At 46.4% G+C, this 19,012-nt stretch overlaps 1 protein-coding gene across 2 annotated transcripts in view; it reads left to right on the top strand.

The window, feature by feature from the left end:
• The window catches only part of LOC137428867 (uncharacterized), a 107,181-nt gene that overhangs the window by 6,286 nt on the left and 81,883 nt on the right, over positions 1-19,012 (top strand). For both annotated transcript variants that reach the window (XM_078780710.1, XM_078780708.1), the window contains exon 2: positions 191-244. The gene's annotated coding sequence lies outside the window, so the exon portion shown is untranslated. The remainder of the gene's footprint in view (positions 1-190; positions 245-19,012) is intronic.

Here is a 19,012-nt window from a genome sequence, read left to right as displayed (position 1 = left end):
GAAAACTATGGGTGCTTGGGAAATTCTGCTTACTCGCCCCATAAAAGATCTTTCTCAAATATACAATGATGTTTATGTAATGAAATTTATTGCGCTTTCTCCTATTTGTGTGAAAATGTTCGTTTTTAACTCGCATATCAATAGTTTGAATGTGATCGCTGCTGACACTGATGTTGATTTGTTGTTGCAGACCTTATGGTGGTAAAGGAGGAGCCTAATATTGTGGATAATTCAACACTTCAAGGTAAAAAAAAAAAAAAAGAAGTAAATGTATCTGAAACAAAATCGGGGCTTATGGAAGAGCGAGTGGCATAGGGTTAAAAAGGCAACCGACAGTGCAGCAACAGTTGGACATAACGAGCAAGGGAATTTTTTTGCCCATAGGGCAATGCCATCTAGAACAGTGTTTGTCCATCTGTATGTCCCCTCAAACGTATACCAATCTGAGCTGAGGATCTGGTCACATGACAGGGTGATGTGAATACGTCTGGTGTCAATACGGCGGTACTGCGGCTGACTCTCCACACCGGCATTTTGATTCCAATTTTGTTCTGGCCAAACATATCATCGAACCTGTCATATATCACAATCGCCATGATCTACCTTTACGTTTTTCATGCAGTGTGAAACACAAACAAACCGATTGTTAAAATGACAATCAAATATCGAAAGCATCGGCGTTACGGCTCTTCCAACAAAACGGTATGTTTAGGCCTTAGGCCTCATGCCTCACCTTCGGGCTGTTTCAGACAAATTAAGCCCTGGTTTCTTAATACAGTCGTATATCGTTTCAGTAGTATCGTTTTTGTAATAGTAATAATAATAATATAGTAAATATGACCATAACACTTTAATCCCAATGTCGTGAATACAAAGTTAATGGAATGAAGCGGTGTATGGTTCATGAATCAATGATAAGCAGTGTACGGTACGAACAACCGCGGAAGTAAGGAATTCGCCTCGGTTTTTTTTTATAGCATGTTATTAACCCAATCCTTGTAGATTACAGTATAGCCTGGTGTTGGCTTAGCGGTTAGGGTGTTGGCTTGGGATCCTAGGATCCTGGGTTTGAATCCCGGTCGATCGCTGAATTAACACCAGGGGGGTTGGCTCAGCCTGTCATCCTTCCGAGGTCGGCAAATTGAGTACCAGTTCACTGGTAATTCTCTGTGTGTCACACGAGGCGACTAACAGGGTTGGCGGCAGGAAGGGCATCCGGCCATAAAACATTGCTTCAAAAAGGGGACCAAGGTGCCCGAAAAAGGCCAACCCTTGCTCTGCGTGTAAAATTGCCTCTAAAGGTGGTTCTTGTAGATTACAGTAGATCTTCCCTCAGTTCTGTTCGTAAAACTTACCTCACGGATGTCTGGATTCCTCCCAATTTTTTTGTTTAATGTTATTAACCGCATTAGCGACTGTTTAAAAAAGCTAATCATATGCACTTGTGGTTTATAATAGGTATAATAGGATTCAGGTAGATCTGCATAGGTAGGTGCTCTGATGATCGTGGGTAGAAAGAACCACTTTGATGTACATAACTCAGGGACCTGTTTAGACCGGATTTCGGATCAAGCGTGTATATTTGTGGTCATACGGGGATGGCCTTGTGTTACTTAATTGTAGGGATTATGGAATATGTGACGTTGTAGGTCTAACCTCAGAAAGTTACTTCCCCTCGTCCCGTATGGCAACGCACGAGACACGTCGAGCAGGAATCGCGCATTAAAACACATTACAACAACAACAACAGGCATTTTAAAAGGCCATTTTCCCTGCAAGAGCAGGGGTTAGCCTTGCGGTCCCCATGACAATGTTCTCCATTTTGCCCTATTTTCTGCATCTCCCCTTGTTAACCCCCTGGCCCGCATTTCTTCTTCGACCATCATGAGCCAAGTCTTTCTCGGTCTTCCCCGTCCTCTACTTCCTTCCACATTCATTTCCATCAATCTTCTCAACCAGTCACTTTCATACTTCCTCAACACATGACCAAACCATCTCAAACTGTTTCTCATCACAGCATTCATCACAGGCTCTATTCCCATCATCTTTTGCAATTCATCATTTGGCTTCCTCTCTCTCAACGATACTCCACACATCCACCGAACCTTTCGCATTTCCACCCTTTCCAGCCTTCGTTGCTGCTCTACGTTCATTACCCATGTCTCGCTCCCATAAATCATAACACTTCTCACACATGCAGCATATACCTTTCCCTTCAGCTTCAACGACACTCCCCTCCTCGTCAGCATGCCACTCAGTTCCCGAAACTTCTTCCATGCACATCTCACTCTAGCAACCGTTGCCGAGTCTGATCCACCTTCTCCATTCAGCATGTCTCCTAGGTAACAAAATGTTTTCACACCTTCCAGCTTCACGCCATCTCCAAGATCCAACTCAACATTTCCTCCATCTGCAGCTCCCTCTGTGCACACCTTACACTTGAATGTAGTTGCCACACTGGTTAATGACCCTCTCAAACCACTACATTTTTATGAACCCACTCAGCGCACATTGTACATTGAATGGAGTTCACTCCGCCACCCTTCCTGCACACAGCACAGGGCGACTTCCCAGTTCTTTCCACCTCACCACATGCTTTACCACTTGCCATCACCTTCGTTTTTCCAATATTCACCTTCAGATCTTTTGTCTCCATACATTCCTTCCACTTGTTCATCTTTTCCTTCAGTCCATCCATACTTTCTGCAATCAACACCAGATCATCTGCATACAACAACTCCCACGGTAAACCCTCCTTTACGTTCTGAGGCAGCACCTCCATCACAGCTACAAATAGTAGTGGACTTAGTACCGACCCCTGATGCACTCCCACCTTCACCTCAAACTCACCACTGTTCCCGTCCTTTGTCCTTACAGCTGTGCGCACTCTTTTGTACATTGCCATCACTACTCTGATCAACCATTCCTCCACTCCTAACTTCCTCAATGCCCATGTCAATACTTTGCGTGGAACCCTATCGAATGCTTTCTCCAGATCAACAAACCCAAGAAAAAACTTCTTCCTCTTCTCCATGTACTTCTCCTGCAACTGCCTCACAATAAAAAGCGTGTCTGTCGTTCCTCTTCCTGGCATAAAACCAAACTGCATTTCGTCAATCTTCACTTTCTTCCTTATCCTCCTCTCCAACACCCTTTCCAATACCTTCATTCCATGCTCCAATAACTTTATCGCTCGATACGAGCCACAGTCCAGAAGGTCACCTTTCCCCTTGTATAGAGGGACGAGGGTACTCAGTTCCCAAACCACTGGAATGCGGCCTTCTTTCACCACCAGATTACAGATCTCTGTCATTCTCTTCACACCCCAATTTCCCGCTGCCTTCAACATATCTCCCACAACTCCAGTCGGCCCTCCCGCTTTTCTACTCTTCATTGCTTTTATCGCTTCCTCAACTTCCTTCTCATTTATCTTCTCTGCCGGTCCTAAAACTGGGTTACTCTCTCTCTTGCCATCCCATTCATTCTCTGTATTCAACAGCATTTCCATATATCTATTCCATCTTCCATTAATTCCATCTGGGTCCACAACGATTTGTCCCACTTCATCCTTAAAGCAACTCACCCCCATCACATCACACCTCTCTTTCGCTATCTGCTTTGCAATCCTGAATACTGCTCTCTGACCCTCTTCCGAATCCAAGCATTCTCCGAACATAGTGCACAATGCACAATAACAAGTGCACAATAACCCACACTATTAATTTTATCCAGTTTATATTCGCCTGTGTCTATGTTATACGTCTGGTGCGGGAGCGCTCCATTTAGGACATTTATTTACAGTCACGTTTCTTTTTACCGGCATTCCGTTAAATAAACCTGTTTATTTTTGTACATTCTAAATCCGTTTTTCGTTTGAGTTATTTTTGCATGTTTGAAGACTGTTCGGCGGATCGCTCAGGTAAAAGCTTCTTCTTCTTCTTCTCTTTCCACCCCCGCACATATATATAGTGAAGTCCACTATTTGAACTGAACGCCTTTGGAGTTAAAGCTGGCTTTGGCTATTCGTGATTTTCCGATCTTCACCGAGGGGAATCACAGGACAATATTTTACAAGCCCGCCTACTTTCGGTCTTGTTTTTTTTATTTATCAAAAAGAGATATTAACCAGACCTGATCCTGGTAATGGATGGAGCATATACTCAAATTCTGTGAGGTTAGCGGTTCAAACCCTGGTGGAGTCATACCAACGACGTTAAAATGGTTTGTGCTGCTTCCTTGCTTTAACATTCGGCATTTAAAAGTTTAAGAGCATGGACAATCCCCATAAGTTAGCATCCATCGGGGCAGGAACGGGCAGAGGGGAGAGTCGGGGGAAGGGGAGAGGGGAGGGGAGGGAATTCCTATCTATGCTGAGTGCAGAGAGAAAAGCGGTGCCATTGTTGTGCTGTTGCTGATGCCCAAAGTACCCCGGGATGTGACATCACTTCCCCCAAGCTCAGTGGCTGTGTTTGTCTCATTTAGCTGTCTTGTGGTATTTTGTGTATGTTTGTTTGTAGTTCCATGTGCGTGTGGCAGCTCCACTATGAGCCTGAGATCATGTGTGTGTGTGTGTGTGTGTATATATATATATATATGGTTCCGCTTCCGGTCCCTCGAGCGAGGAGCCTTGCTTCGATCTCTCCACGACATCAAAGTTTGAGTATTTTCCCATTCGTGTCTTTGTCAAATTTCCACTGGTTATTTTATTGTGTATGTGTTATTGTGTTTCTATTTAGTTTTGGTTTTGTAATGATTGCAAATTTGTGTGTAATTAGTCGTTTTTTGTTCGTACCTCATGCGCGGCCTGGTCTCTCCAGGCTCCCTCTCCCCCATCAGTATTTTGTGAATATAAGTTCTTTCCTTCATTGTATTTGCTTGTTTCTTTGATTTTCTTTTCTCCCCCCTACCTCTCACGAACATCTTACCCCTTTGTCCAACGTTTTAAAAACAAAACAAACAAATAAACAAACAAAAAATCTTTATTAATTCTTTCTCTCCTCCCGGACACGTGCTTGTTCGCTGTCCTCCTCGTCTGGACTTGTGCCCCGTCCCCTATATCTCGTTTTTCTTCCACCTCTGCTCCTTTCTCAAATCCACGTCCTCACTTAGAGACTTTTCCCAGATTATTTTTCATGGTTTTGTTTAAATATTATTTAAATATGTTTAAACCTCCACTATCTGCCGCTCCATTCCTCATACCTCAGATCGGCAGTCTGCAGCCTCCTCACTCTCTGCAGACCTGGAAAAAATCAGACTGGTCAAACAAGTGGAACATGTCTTTCAATCCTGACAAATCGCACACTCTTACAATGTCTCTCCGAAAGGACCGACTGGAAAACCCTCCCATCTACTTTCTCAACAATCCTCTCCAAGAAGTTCTGTCGCTCAAGCTTTTGGGTCTCACTATCTGCCATGATCTTTCTTGGGAAAACCACATTTCCAAGCTGGCCTCCAAAGGCAGTCGCCGACTGGGCATCCTCCGCCGTGCGAAGTCCTTCGTTGGCACACCTGAGTTCCTCACCACATACAAGGCTTTCATCCGCAGCTCAATGGAATACTGTTCCCCCCTCTGGACTGGTGCTCCTGCCTCACACCTAGCTCGGCTTCACGCTGTTGAAACCAAAGCTTTCAGAATCATTGGAATCTCCTGCGAGGAAGTTAACTCCGAGGGCCTTTCAATCACTCACCACAGGCAGGTTGGTGGTCTTTCTGTCTTCTACCGACTCATCTCCGGCCTTGCTCCCCCAGCTCTCTCTGTGCTCTGTCCCCCCAATATTCCTTCAGGTCGCACAAGATCTGCCTGCAACCCTCTTATGGTTAAACTGCCAAAATCTAGGCTCTCTGCTCACCTTCACTCTTTCATTCCCCTTTTCTCCCACCTCTGGAACAAACTCCCCCACTCCCTTCAATCCCACTCCTCCCTCTAGGTCTTTAAAACAGCTGTTCACCACCATCTCTTATCTTCCCCCATCCAAAACCTTGATCTTTTCTCCCCACCGCTAATTCACCCCAGATACATTTTTTTTTTCTTTTTTTTTTTTGAAATTCCAACTTCTTTCCTGGAAGTCCTTGCAGTGTTCATATGTTTTATACCTCTCCCACCTCCCCCAAAGCCCTCCCTCTCCCACATTTCTCCCGTTGTCCCTGCTCTCAAATGTTGTGTTTGTGTCCTTCCCTCTCTCTCCCCATCTTGTCTGCCGCTCCCTTTATTTTTTGTGTTTTGTGTGTCGGTTTGACTTTTTGTGTGATTAATGTGAGCCCCCCCCCCCCCCCCCCAGAATTTCCATGTTTTAAACGTTTCTCAGTGTACACCCTGGATTAGAATAGGTAAACCGTATCCCTGCTTGTCGTAAGAGACGACTAAGAGGGTTGGCGTCAGGAAGGGCATCCGGCCATAAAAACATTGCCTCAAAAAGAGAACCATGACAATTACAACTACATATGGGCAGGGTACAGCCCGAAGTGGAGATCGGTTTCTGAGGTTTGGGACATGGAATGTAGGGACAATGACAGGGAGATCAGGAGAAGTGGTGGAGGTATTGGTCAGAAGAAGAGTGGACATATGCTGTGTGCAAGAGACGAGATGGAAGGGAAGTGGTGTGAGAATGGTGAAGGGTAGGCAGGGACAGAAATACAAGTTTATGTGGCAAGGGTTCCTGGAGGGCGTGAATGGTGTTGGTGTCCTGTTTTCTGAGGAGTTTGTAGACAGTGTGGTGAGTGTGACTAGAGTGAGTGATAGGTTGATGATGGTGAAAATGATGATTGGAAAGCTCTTGGTGAACGTCATCTCGGGATATGCTCCGCAGGTTGGTCGGAGCGATGAAGAGAAGGACAGGTGTGCGATAGAAAAGCTGATGGAAAACGTGAAGGATAAAGAAGTTGTTGTGGGAGGAGGAGACCTAAATGGACAAGTGGGAAGGAGTATGGATGGTTTTGAGGGAGTTCATGGGGGTTACGGATATGGTGTGAGAAATGGAGAAGGTGAAAGGATTTTGGAGTTTGCTGATGGAGCTGATTTGTTGATTTGTAATACTCAGTTCCAGAAAGAGGATAATAAGCTTGTTACATACACGTCAGGTGGGTCGACGACAACCGTTGACTACCTGATGGTGCATAGGCGAGATAGGGGGCACCTCCGGGACACAAAGGTGATCCCGGGGGAGGAGGCTGTTTCACAGCACCACTTGGTTGTCTGCGACATAAGGGTGAAAGGTGCGAGGAGAGCTCGGCGGGTGAAGTACCAACCGAGAATGAAGGTGTGAAGGTTGAAAGAGGTGACAGTAAGGGAGGCATTAAAAGAGAGGCTGAGTAGGGTCGAGGATGATGTAGTTGAGCTTGAAAGTGGTTGGATGTCAATGAAAGCTAGTCTGTTGGGAGCCGTTGGTGAGGTATGTGGATGGACAAAAGGACCACCGAGGCACTCGGAAACATGCTGGTGGGATGATGAAGTTGGAAAGAGGATTGACGAGAAGAGGAAGAAGTTCAAGGAGTGGCAGAAGGCGAAGGGTACGGGAGCAGAAACAGCAGAGCATGAAAGTTATAAGGCAGCCAAGAAGGCTGCAAAGAAAGAGGTAGCAAAGGCGCAGGAGGCATGTAGGAAAATGTTCGGAGAACGCTTGTATTCGGAAGAGGGTCAGAGAGCAGTATTCAGGATTGCAAAGCAGAGAGCGAAAGAGAGGTGTGATGTGATGGGGGTAAGTTGCTTGAAGGATGAAGTGGGACAAATCGTTGTCGACCCAGATGGAATTAAAGGAAGATGGAAAAGATATATGGAAATGCTGTTGAATACAGAGAATGAATGGGATGGCAACATAGAGAGTAACCCTGTTTTAGGACCGGCAGAGAAGATAACTGAGAAGGAAGTTGAGGAAGTGATAAAAGCAATGAAGGGTAGAAAAGCGGGAGGGCCGACGGGAGTTGTGGGAGATATGTTGAAGGCAGTAGGAAGTTGGGGTGTGAAGAGAATGACAGAGATCTGTACTCTGGTGGTGAAAGAAGGCCGCATTCCAGTGGATTGGGAACTGAGTACCCTCGTCCCTCTATACAAGGGGAAAGGTGACCGTCTGGAGTGTGGCTCGTACCGAGCGATAAAGTTATTGGAGCATGGAATGAAGGTATTGGAAAGGGTGTTGGAGAGGAGGATAAGGAAGAAAGTGAAGATCGACGAAATGCATTTTGGATTTATGCCACGAAGAGGACGACAGACGCGCTTTTCATTGTGAGGCAGTTGCAGGAGAAGTACATGGAGAAGAGGAAGAAGTTGTTTCTTGGGTTTGTTGATCTGGAGAAAGCATTCGATAGGGTTCCACGCAAAGTATTGACATGGGCATTGAGGAAGTTAGGAGTTGAGGAATGGTTGATCAGAGTAGTGATGGCAATGTACAAAAGAGCGTGCACAGCTGTGAGGACGAAGGACGGGAACAGTGGTGAGTTTGAGGTGAAGTTGGGAGTGCATCAGGGGTCAGTACTAAGTCCACTACTATTTGTAGCTGTGATGGAGGTGCTGGCTCAGAACGTAAAGGAGGGTTTACCATGGGAGTTGTTGTGTGCAGATGATCTGGTGTTGATTGCGGAAAGAATGGATGGACTGAAGGAAAAGATGAACAGGTGGAAGGAATGTATGGAGACAAAAGGTCTGAAGGTGAATATCGGAAAGACGAAGGTGATGGCAAGTGGTAAAGCATGTGGTGAGGTGGAAAGAACTGTGAAGTGGCCCTGTGCTGTGTGTAGGAAGGGTGTCGGAGTGAACTCCATTCAATGTACAATGTGCGCTGAGTGGGTTCATCAAAAATGTAGTGGTCTGAGAGGGTCATTAACCAGTGTGGCAGCTACATTCAAATGTAAGGTGTGCACAGAGGGAGCTGCAGATGGAGGAAATGTTGAGTTTGATCTTGGAGACGGCGTGAAGCTGGAAGGTGTGAAAACATTTTGCTACCTCGGAGACATGCTGAATGGAGAAGGTGGATCAGTCTCGGCAATGGTTGCTGGAGTGAGATGTGCATGGAAGAAGTTTCGGGAACTGAGTGGCGTGCTGATGAGGGGAGTGTCGTTGAAGCTGAAGGGAAAGGTGTATGCTGCATGTGTGAGAAGTGTTATGATTTATGGGAGCGAGACATGGGTAATGAACGTAGAGCAGCAACGAAGGCTGGAAAGGGTGGAAATGCGAATGGTTCGGTGGATGTGCGGAGTATCGTTGAGAGAGAGGAAGACAAATGATGAATTGCGAAAGTTGATGGGAATAGAGCCTGTGATTGATGCTGTGAAGAGCAACAGGTTGAGATGGTTTGGTCATGTGTTGAGGAAGGATGAAAGTGACTGGTTGAGAAGAGTGATGGAAATGAATGTAGAAGGAATTAGAGGACAGGGAAGACCGAGAAAGACTTGGCTAAAGATGGTGGAAGAAGAAATGCGGGCAAGGGGGTTAACAAGGAAAGATGCAGGAAATAGGGCAAAATGGAGAAGATTGTCTTCGGGACCGCAAGGCTAACCCCCGCTCTAGCAGGGAAAATGGCCTTTAAAATGCATCTTGTTGTGTTGTGTTGTATACAAAAGACAAATTGGTGTCAGGAAGGAAATCCGGCCATAAAAACATTGCCTCAAAAAGAGAACCATGATTGTCATGGGGCCTGCAAGGCTGACCCCCGCTCTAGTGGGGAAAAATGGCCTTAAAACAATCATTCATACAAAAGACACGAATGTGATGATCCAAAGTTAAAGTAGGTGGTGCATGGTTCATTGTCAAGTACTCCCCATGGCATCTTGCATTGCCCTTGCCCCGATACCTACATGCAAACTTTCAAACTAGTGCAGCAGATAAACACAAAAATTGTGCATTTTATGAGAAAAGCATGAAATTTTAAACATAGTTAGTGCATACCAAAGGTTTATTTTCAGATGTGGAGGGAAGTCAGATTTGACCTCTGAGAACCGTGAGAGGTCAAATCCAAAATGGCCACCAGTCCACCGAGTCTAATGTTCAAACGCGCTTAATTTTGGAACCAAATAGTGTAGAAAAACATTATTGGTGTCATTTCCAACTAAATTGGGGATGCCCAGAGGTGAATGATGCTTTCAATGAACTCCTAGGCATGCCAAGTGAGGTCAGTGAAGGCTCAATGTTACTGCTAGAGCGATTTGTGGTGCTGTTGTACGATAGAACCAGTGAGAGCACGGAAGTGAATGATGCCAGGAAACAGCTCTTCACACAGAAGTGTAGAACTCTCGAGAACATTCCTCCAACCCAGGCAACACTCAAGCAGCACATCAAGCGCACTTGCTACCAGGCCAACTGTTGTAACCAGGCATTGGTCTTGGATCCAGAGATGCCAGACCCACCTGACTGGGGCTGGACAAAGGAGACAACTGGGTGGCAGCCTCTTTGGACCACTCTTCCTGAAGCATCAAAATCGTGCCATGAATTGATTGACTGTGGCTGCAAGAAAGGGTGCACTGGACGCTGCAAGTGTGCCAAAGCTGCATTCAAGTGCACTGCACTGTGCTTCTGTTCTGGAGACTGTTAGATTTAGATCATTACCAATTGACCGAGATCTCGCGAGATCTTGGAGACGGCGGCAGGGATTCTCGAACGGCGTGAACGGCTATCCGGGGCTATCCGGGGCGGCGGAACGGCTATCCGGGGCCTCCACGTTTTCAAAGTTGTCTGTTCACAATTGTATTTTGTCGAAACTGTATTTATCTTTCGGTGTGTGAAGTTATAGTGTGCACCTTGGAAGTTTCTCGGTGTTTATCTTTCATAAATTAATCGTCTGTTTGCCGTGTCGTGAGCAAGGCCTTCACGAGCGATTTGAAATCGAAGTTAAGTCATTGTTCCCATTTGTATTTTCGTTATAACTGTATTTATTTTATGGTGTGTGTACGTATATTGTGTCCCGAGGAAGATTTTCGGTGCAAATCTTTCATACCTGTATTGAAAATCGTGTTAATTCGTGTCGTGTCTTGAGGCCTTGTACAGTGTACAACCTTGAGGCTTTGTTTTTCTCTCAGCGGTCCGTCGTTTTGTGATCCAATAACTTTCGTTCTCTGTTTTCCCAGTCTTTTCACCCCATAGCCTACTTCCTTGTGTAAATCTCAACTAAAAAAAAAACAAAAAAAAAACATTTCCTTCTCTGTTCTCATTCGTTTATTCATTCTTATTCGTTCGTTCGTTCTTCGACCACGTGTTTCTCCCCCATTTCCCCAGATAGTTTTCACTGTTATTAAACTTCAATGTTTACACTTTCCCCTCAAGTTCTGTATTCCGTCATATATTATAACACCTTTTTCTTCTTCTTTAAAAGGCTGCTATCGACTTGCTCACCAAATCTATTCATCCCAAAAAAAAATTCCATCTCCTATAGTGCCTTTTTTCTACATTCCCTAAACTCTCGTGCACTCCATCCTCCATCCAGCGTCCTTAAACGTATTTTTAACTCGAAGGTCACAAGAAACTCATTTTGCAATAAATGTTCATTTCCCATTAATCGTACACTTTCTAAAATCCAATCTCACCCCTCCCCTCCAAATCTTCCCCATAACCCCTCCCCTCCAAATCTTCCCCATCACCCCTCCACTCCAAATCTTCCCCATCACCCATCCCTTTCAAATCTTCCCCCTTTCCCCTCCCCTCCTAATCCTCCCCATCACCCATCCCTTTCAAATCTCCCCCCTTGCCCCCTCCCTCCTAAACTACCCCTCACCCCTCCCCTCCAAGACTCCCCCTCACCCCTCCCCTCCAAATCTCCCCCATATCCCATCCCTTTCAAATCTCTCCCCTTGTCCCTTCCCTCCCAAACTCCCCCCTCGCCCCTCCCCTTCAAATCTCCCCACCCTCATTTCTTCTCAATTTCCCCCCTCTCACTCCCCCTCCTCAAAGCGTCCTCCCCGCTTCTTCCCCCTTCCAGCTCTCACCTCCATCTCCCCCAACCTTCTGCCTCGCTCTTCCCCCTCCTCAAATAACACCTCATTGTGCCTCACCCAATCACCATCAAACCTTTTGTCCGCCCCATCCTTCCGTTTCTCCGAGCTATTCTGAAATCTCTGACGCACCTTCAACAGCTCTCCCTACCTCTTCCACCTCTTCCACATCTTACCCTACCCCTCCTCCCCCCTGTTCTGTATCCGATGCTCCCCCTTCCTCTTCATTAACGGTATGGACCTCAAACATCCGGGGCCTTCGTTCAAACTTAACTGATCTCTCCATACAGGTTGCTTCTGTCAAAGCAGACGTGATCTGCTTAACAGAAACTTTCCTCCTTCATGATGTCTCTGATTCCTTAGTATCTCTCCCAGGTTACTCCCTCCTCCGGTGTGATAGACCTGAGCCTCGTCCTGGAGGTGGGGTTGCTATCTTTATCAAAAACTCTCTTCCTCACTCGCCCTGCACTGCACTCTCTCCACCTCACCCCCAGGAATACCTCTGGCTACGGCTTCCCCTTCACTCCCACCTCTTGTTCATATGTGTGTTGTACCGTCCACCAAACAGTGATGACTCCATCTACATCTCGCTGTCTGATAATATGGACCAACTTATATCTACTCATCCCAACTCTCTTCCTCATATGTGGTGATTTCAACTGTCATCATGCCAGTTGGCTGGGTGTGGGTACTGCTCTCACCAGCCATGGCTCCTCAGCAAAGGACTTCTGCGACTCACTGGGACTGACACAATCTGTCAATTTCCCGACCCGGATCTCAGTCAACAGAGCATCTTCTCTTCTGGACTTGGTTATGACTAACTTCCCTGAAAATGTCTGCTGCTCTTCTTCTGATCCAATCGGATCATCTGATCATGTCCTTGTTAAAGTGGACATCTTTCTGACCATTCTCAGGGAGCCTGCTCAGCATCGACGAGTCTGGCATTTGGCATCTGGTTACGGATATGGTGTGAGAAATGGAGAAGGTGAAAGGATTTTGGAGTTTGCTGATGGAGCTGATTTGTTGATTTGTAATACTCAGTTCCAGAAAGAGGATAATAAGCTTGTTACATACACGTCAGGTGGGTCGACGACAACTGTTGACTACCTGATGGTGCATAGGCGAGATAGGGGGCACCTCCGGGACACAAAGGTGATCCCGGGGGAGGAGGCTGTTTCACAGCACCACTTGGTTGTCTGCGACATAAGGGTGAAAGGTGCGAGGAGAGCTCGGCGGGTGAAGTACCAACCGAGAATGAAGGTGTGAAGGTTGAAAGAGGTGACAGTAAGGGAGGCATTAAAAGAGAGGCTGAGTAGGGTCGAGGATGACGTAGTTGAGCTTGAAAGTGGTTGGATGTCAATGAAAGCTAGTCTGTTGGGAGCCGTTGGTGAGGTATGTGGACGTGGATGGACAAAAGGACCACCGAGGCACTCGGAAACATGGTGGTGGGATGATGAAGTTGGAAAGAGGATTGACGAGAAGAGGAAGAAGTTCAAGGAGTGGCAGAAGGCGAAGGGTACGGGAGCAGAAACAGCAGAGCATGAAAGTTATAAGGCAGCCAATAAGGCTGCAAAGAAAGAGGTAGCAAAGGCGCAGGAGGCATGTAGGAAAATGTTCGGAGAACGCTTGGATTCGGAAGAGGGTCAGAGAGCAGTATTCAGGATTGCAAAGCAGAGAGCGAAAGAGAGGTGTGGGGATGCTTGAAGGATGAAGTGGGGCAAATCGTTGTCGACCCAGATGGAATTAAAGGAAGATGGAAAAGATATATGGAAATGCTGTTGAATACAGAGAATGAATGGGATGGCAACATAGAGAGTAACCCTGTTTTAGGACCGGCAGAGAAGATAACTGAGAAGGAAGTTGAGGAAGTGATAAAAGCAATGAAGGGTAGAAAAGTGGGAGGGCCGACGGGAGTTGTGGGAGATATGTTGAAGGCAGCAGGAAGTTGGGGTGTGAAGAGAATGACAGAGATCTGTAATCTGGTGGTGAAAGAAGGCCGCATTCCAGTGGATTGGGAACTGAGTACCTTCGTCCCTCTATACAAGGGGAAAGGTGACCGTCTGGAGTGTGGCTCGTACCGAGCGATAAAGTTATTGGAGCATGGAATGAAGGTATTGGAAAGGGTGTTGGAGAGGAGGATAAGGAAGAAAGTGAAGATCGACGAAATGCATTTTGGATTTATGCCACGAAGAGGACGACAGACGTGCTTTTCATTGTGAGGCAGTTGCAGGAGAAGTACATGGAAAAGAGGAAGAAGTTGTTTCTTGGGTTTGTTGATCTGGAGAAAGCATTCGATAGGGTTCCACGCAAAGTATTGACATGGGCATTGAGGAAGTTAGGAGTGGAGGAATGGTTGATCAGAGCAGTGATGGCAATGTACAAAAGAGCGCGCACAGCTGTAAGGACGAAGGACGGGAACAGTGGTGAGTTTGAGGTGAAGGTGGGAGTGCATCAGGGGTCGGTACCAAGTCCACTACTATTTGTAGCTGTGATGGAGGTGCTGGCTCAGAACGTAAAGGAGGGTTTACCGTGGGAGTTGTTGTATGCAGATGATCTGGTGTTGATTGCGGAAAGTATGGATGGACTGAAGGAAAAGATGAACACGTGGAAGGAGTGTATGGAGACAAAAGGTCTGAAGGTGAATATCGGAAAGACGAAGGTGATGGCAAGTGGTAAAGCATGTGGTGAGGTGGAAAGAACTGGGAAGTGGCCCTGTGCTGTGTTTAGGAAGGGTGTCGGAGTGAACTCCATTCAATGTACAATGTGCGCTGAGTGGGTTCATCAAAAATGTAGTGGTCTGAGAGGGTCATTAACCAGTGTGGCAGCTACATTCAAATGTAAGGTGTGCACAGAGGGAGCTGCAGATGGAGGAAATGTTGAGTTTGATCTTGGAGACGGCGTGAAGCTGGAAGGTGTGAAAACATTTTGCTACCTCGGAGACATGCTGAATGGAGAAGGTGGATCAGTCTCGGCAATGGTTGCTGGAGTGAGATGTGCATGGAAGAAGTTTCGGGAACTGAGTGGCGTGCTGATGAGGGGAGTGTCGTTGAAGCTGAAGGGAAAGGTGTATGCTGCATGTGTGAGAAGTGTTATGATTTATGGGAGCGAGACATGGGTAATGAACGTAGAGCAGCAACGAAGGCTGGAAAGGGTGGAAATGCGAATGGTTCGGTGGATGTGCGGAGTATCGTTGAGAGAGAGGAAGACAAATGATGAATTGCGAAAGTTGATGGGAATAGAGCCTGTGATTGATGCTGTGAAGAGCAACAGGTTGAGATGGTTTGGTCATGTGTTGAGGAAGGATGAAAGTGACTGGTTGAGAAGAGTGATGGAAATGAATGTAGAAGGAATTAGAGGACAGGGAAGACCGAGAAAGACTTGGCTAAAGATGGTGGAAGAAGAAATGCGGGCAAGGGGGTTAACAAGGAAAGATGCAGGAAATAGGGCAAAATGGAGAAGATTGTCTTCGGGACCGCAAGGCTAACCCCCGCTCTAGCAGGGAAAATGGCCTTTAAAATGCATCTTGTTGTGTTGTGTTGTATACAAAAGACAAATTGGTGTCAGGAAGGAAATCCGGCCATAAAAACATTGCCTCAAAAAGAGAACCATGATTGTCATGGGGCCTGCAAGGCTGACCCCCGCTCTAGTGGGGAAAAATGGCCTTAAAACAATCATTCATACAAAAGACACGAATGTGATGATCCAAAGTTAAAGTAGGTGGTGCATGGTTCATTGTCAAGTACTCCCCATGGCATCTTGCATTGCCCTTGCCCCGATACCTACATGCAAACTTTCAAACTAGTGCAGCAGATAAACACAAAAATTGTGCATTTTATGAGAAAAGCATGAAATTTTAAACATAGTTAGTGCATACCAAAGGTTTATTTTCAGATGTGGAGGGAAGTCAGATTTGACCTCTGAGAACCGTGAGAGGTCAAATCCAAAATGGCCACCAGTCCACCGAGTCTAATGTTCAAGCGCGCTTAATTTTGGAACCAAATAGTGTAGAAAAACATTATTGGTGTCATTTCCAACTAAATTGGGGATGCCCAGAGGTGAATGATGCTTTCAATGAACTCCTAGGCATGCCAAGTGAGGTCAGTGAAGGCTCAATGTTACTGCTAGAGCGATTTGTGGTGCTGTTGTACGATAGAACCAGTGAGAGCACGGAAGTGAATGATGCCAGGAAACAGCTCTTCACACAGAAGTGTAGAACTCTCGAGAACATTCCTCCAACCCAGGCAACACTCAAGCAGCACATCAAGCGCACTTGCTACCAGGCCAACTGTTGTAACCAGGCATTGGTCTTGGATCCAGAGATGCCAGACCCACCTGACTGGGGCTGGACAAAGGAGACAACTGGGTGGCAGCCTCTTTGGACCACTCTTCCTGAAGCATCAAAATCGTGCCATGAATTGATTGACTGTGGCTGCAAGAAAGGGTGCACTGGACGCTGCAAGTGTGCCAAAGCTGCATTCAAGTGCACTGCACTGTGCTTCTGTTCTGGAGACTGTTAGATTTAGATCATTACCAATTGACCGAGATCTCGCGAGATCTTGGAGACGGCGGCAGGGATTCTCGAACGGCGTGAACGGCTATCCGGGGCTATCCGGGGCGGCGGAACGGCTATCCGGGGCCTCCACGTTTTCAAAGTTGTCTGTTCACAATTGTATTTTGTCGAAACTGTATTTATCTTTCGGTGTGTGAAGTTATAGTGTGCACCTTGGAAGTTTCTCGGTGTTTATCTTTCATAAATTAATCGTCTGTTTGCCGTTAAGTGAGCAAGGCCTTCGCGAGCGATTTGAAATCGAAGTTAAGTCATTGTTCCCATTTGTATTTTCGTTATAACTGTATTTATTTTATGGTGTGTGTACGTATATTGTGTCCCGAGGAAGATTTTCGGTGCAAATCTTTCATACCTGTATTGAAAATCGTGTTAATTCGTGTCGTGTCTTGAGGCCTTGTACAGTGTACAACCTTGAGGCTTTGTTTTTCTCTCAGCGGTCCGTCGTTTTGTGATCCAATAACTTTCGTTCTCTGTTTTCCCAGTCTTTTCACCCCATAGCCTACTTCCTTGTGTAAATCTCAACTAAAAAAAAAACAAAAAAAAAACATTTCCTTCTCTGTTCTCATTCGTTTATTCATTCTTATTCGTTCGTTCGTTCTTCGACCACGTGTTTCTCCCCCATTTCCCCAGATAGTTTTCACTGTTATTAAACTTCAATGTTTACACTTTCCCCTCAAGTTCTGTATTCCGTCATATATTATAACACCTTTTTCTTCTTCTTTAAAAGGCTGCTATCGACTTGCTCACCAAATCTATTCATCCCAAAAAAAAATTCCATCTCCTATAGTGCCTTTTTTCTACATTCCCTAAACTCTCGTGCACTCCATCCTCCATCCAGCGTCCTTAAACGTATTTTTAACTCGAAGGTCACAAGAAACTCATTTTGCAATAAATGTTCATTTCCCATTAATCGTACACTTTCTAAAATCCAATCTCACCCCTCCCCTCCAAATCTTCCCCATAACCCCTCCCCTCCAAATCTTCCCCATCACCCCTCCCCTCCAAATCTTCCCCATCACCCATCCCTTTCAAATCTTCCCCCTTTCCCCTCCCCTCCTAATCCTCCCCATCACCCATCCCTTTCAAATCTCCCCCCTTGCCCCCTCCCTCCTAAACTACCCCTCACCCCTCCCCTCCAAGACTCCCCCTCACCCCTCCCCTCCAAATCTCCCCCATATCCCATCCCTTTCAAATCTCTCCCCTTGTCCCTTCCCTCCCAAACTCCCCCCTCGCCCCTCCCCTTCAAATCTCCCCACCCTCATTTCTTCTCAATTTCCCCCCTCTCACTCCCCCTCCTCAAAGCGTCCTCCCCGCTTCTTCCCCCTTCCAGCTCTCACCTCCATCTCTCCCAACCTTCTGCCTCGCTCTTCCCCCTCCTCAAATAACACCTCATTGTGCCTCACCCAATCACCATCAAACCTTTTGTCCGCCCCATCCTTCCCTTTGTCCGAGCTATTCTGAAATCTCTGACACACCTTCAACAGCTCTCCCTACCTCTTCCACCTCTTCCACATCTTACCCTACCCCTCCTCCCCCCTGTTCTGTATCCGATGCTCCCCCTTCCTCTTCATTAACGGTATGGACCTCAAACATCCGGGGCCTTCGTTCAAACTTAACTGATCTCTCCATACAGGTTGCTTCTGTCAAAGCAGACGTGATCTGCTTAACAGAAACTTTCCTCCTTCATGATGTCTCTGATTCCTTAGTATCTCTCCCGGGTTACTCCCTCCTCCGGTGTGATAGACCTGAGCCTCGTCCTGGAGGTGGGGTTGCTATCTTTATCAAAAACTCTCTTCCTCACTCGCCCTGCACTGCACTCTCTCCACCTCACCCCCAGGAATACCTCTGGCTACGGCTTCCCCTTCACTCCCACCTCTTGTTCATATGTGTGTTGTACCGTCCACCAAACAGTGATGACTCCATCTACATCTCGCTGTCTGATAATATGGACCAACTTATATCTACTCATCCCAACTCTCTTCCTCATATGTGGTGATTTCAACTGTCATCATGCCAGTTGGCTGGGTGTGGGTACTGCTCTCACCAGCCATGGCTCCTCAGCAAAGGACTTCTGCGACTCACTGGGACTGACACAATCTGTCAATTTCCCGACCCGGATCTCAGTCAACGGAGCATCTTCTCTTCTGGACTTGGTTATGACTAACTTCCCTGAAAATGTCTGCTGCTCTTCTTCTGATCCAATCGGATCATCTGATCATGTCCTTGTTAAAGTGGACATTTTTCTGACCATTCTCAGGGAGCCTGCTCAGCATCGACGAGTCTGGCATTTGGCATCTGGTTACGGATATGGTGTGAGAAATGGAGAAGGTGAAAGGATTTTGGAGTTTGCTGATGGAGCTGATTTGTTGATTTGTAATACTCAGTTCCAGAAAGAGGATAATAAGCTTGTTACATACACGTCAGGTGGGTCGACGACAACTGTTGACTACCTGATGGTGCATAGGCGAGATAGGGGGCACCTCCGGGACACAAAGGTGATCCCGGGGGAGGAGGCTGTTTCACAGCACCACT

The sequence above is a fragment of the Myxine glutinosa genome, chromosome 6, assembly GCF_964187855.1.
Source record: "Myxine glutinosa chromosome 6, kmMyxGlut1.1, whole genome shotgun sequence".
NCBI lineage: Eukaryota > Metazoa > Chordata > Myxini > Myxiniformes > Myxinidae > Myxine > Myxine glutinosa.
Note: the sequence above shows the minus strand (reverse complement) of the source record. Positions and strands in the feature narration are given on the sequence as shown.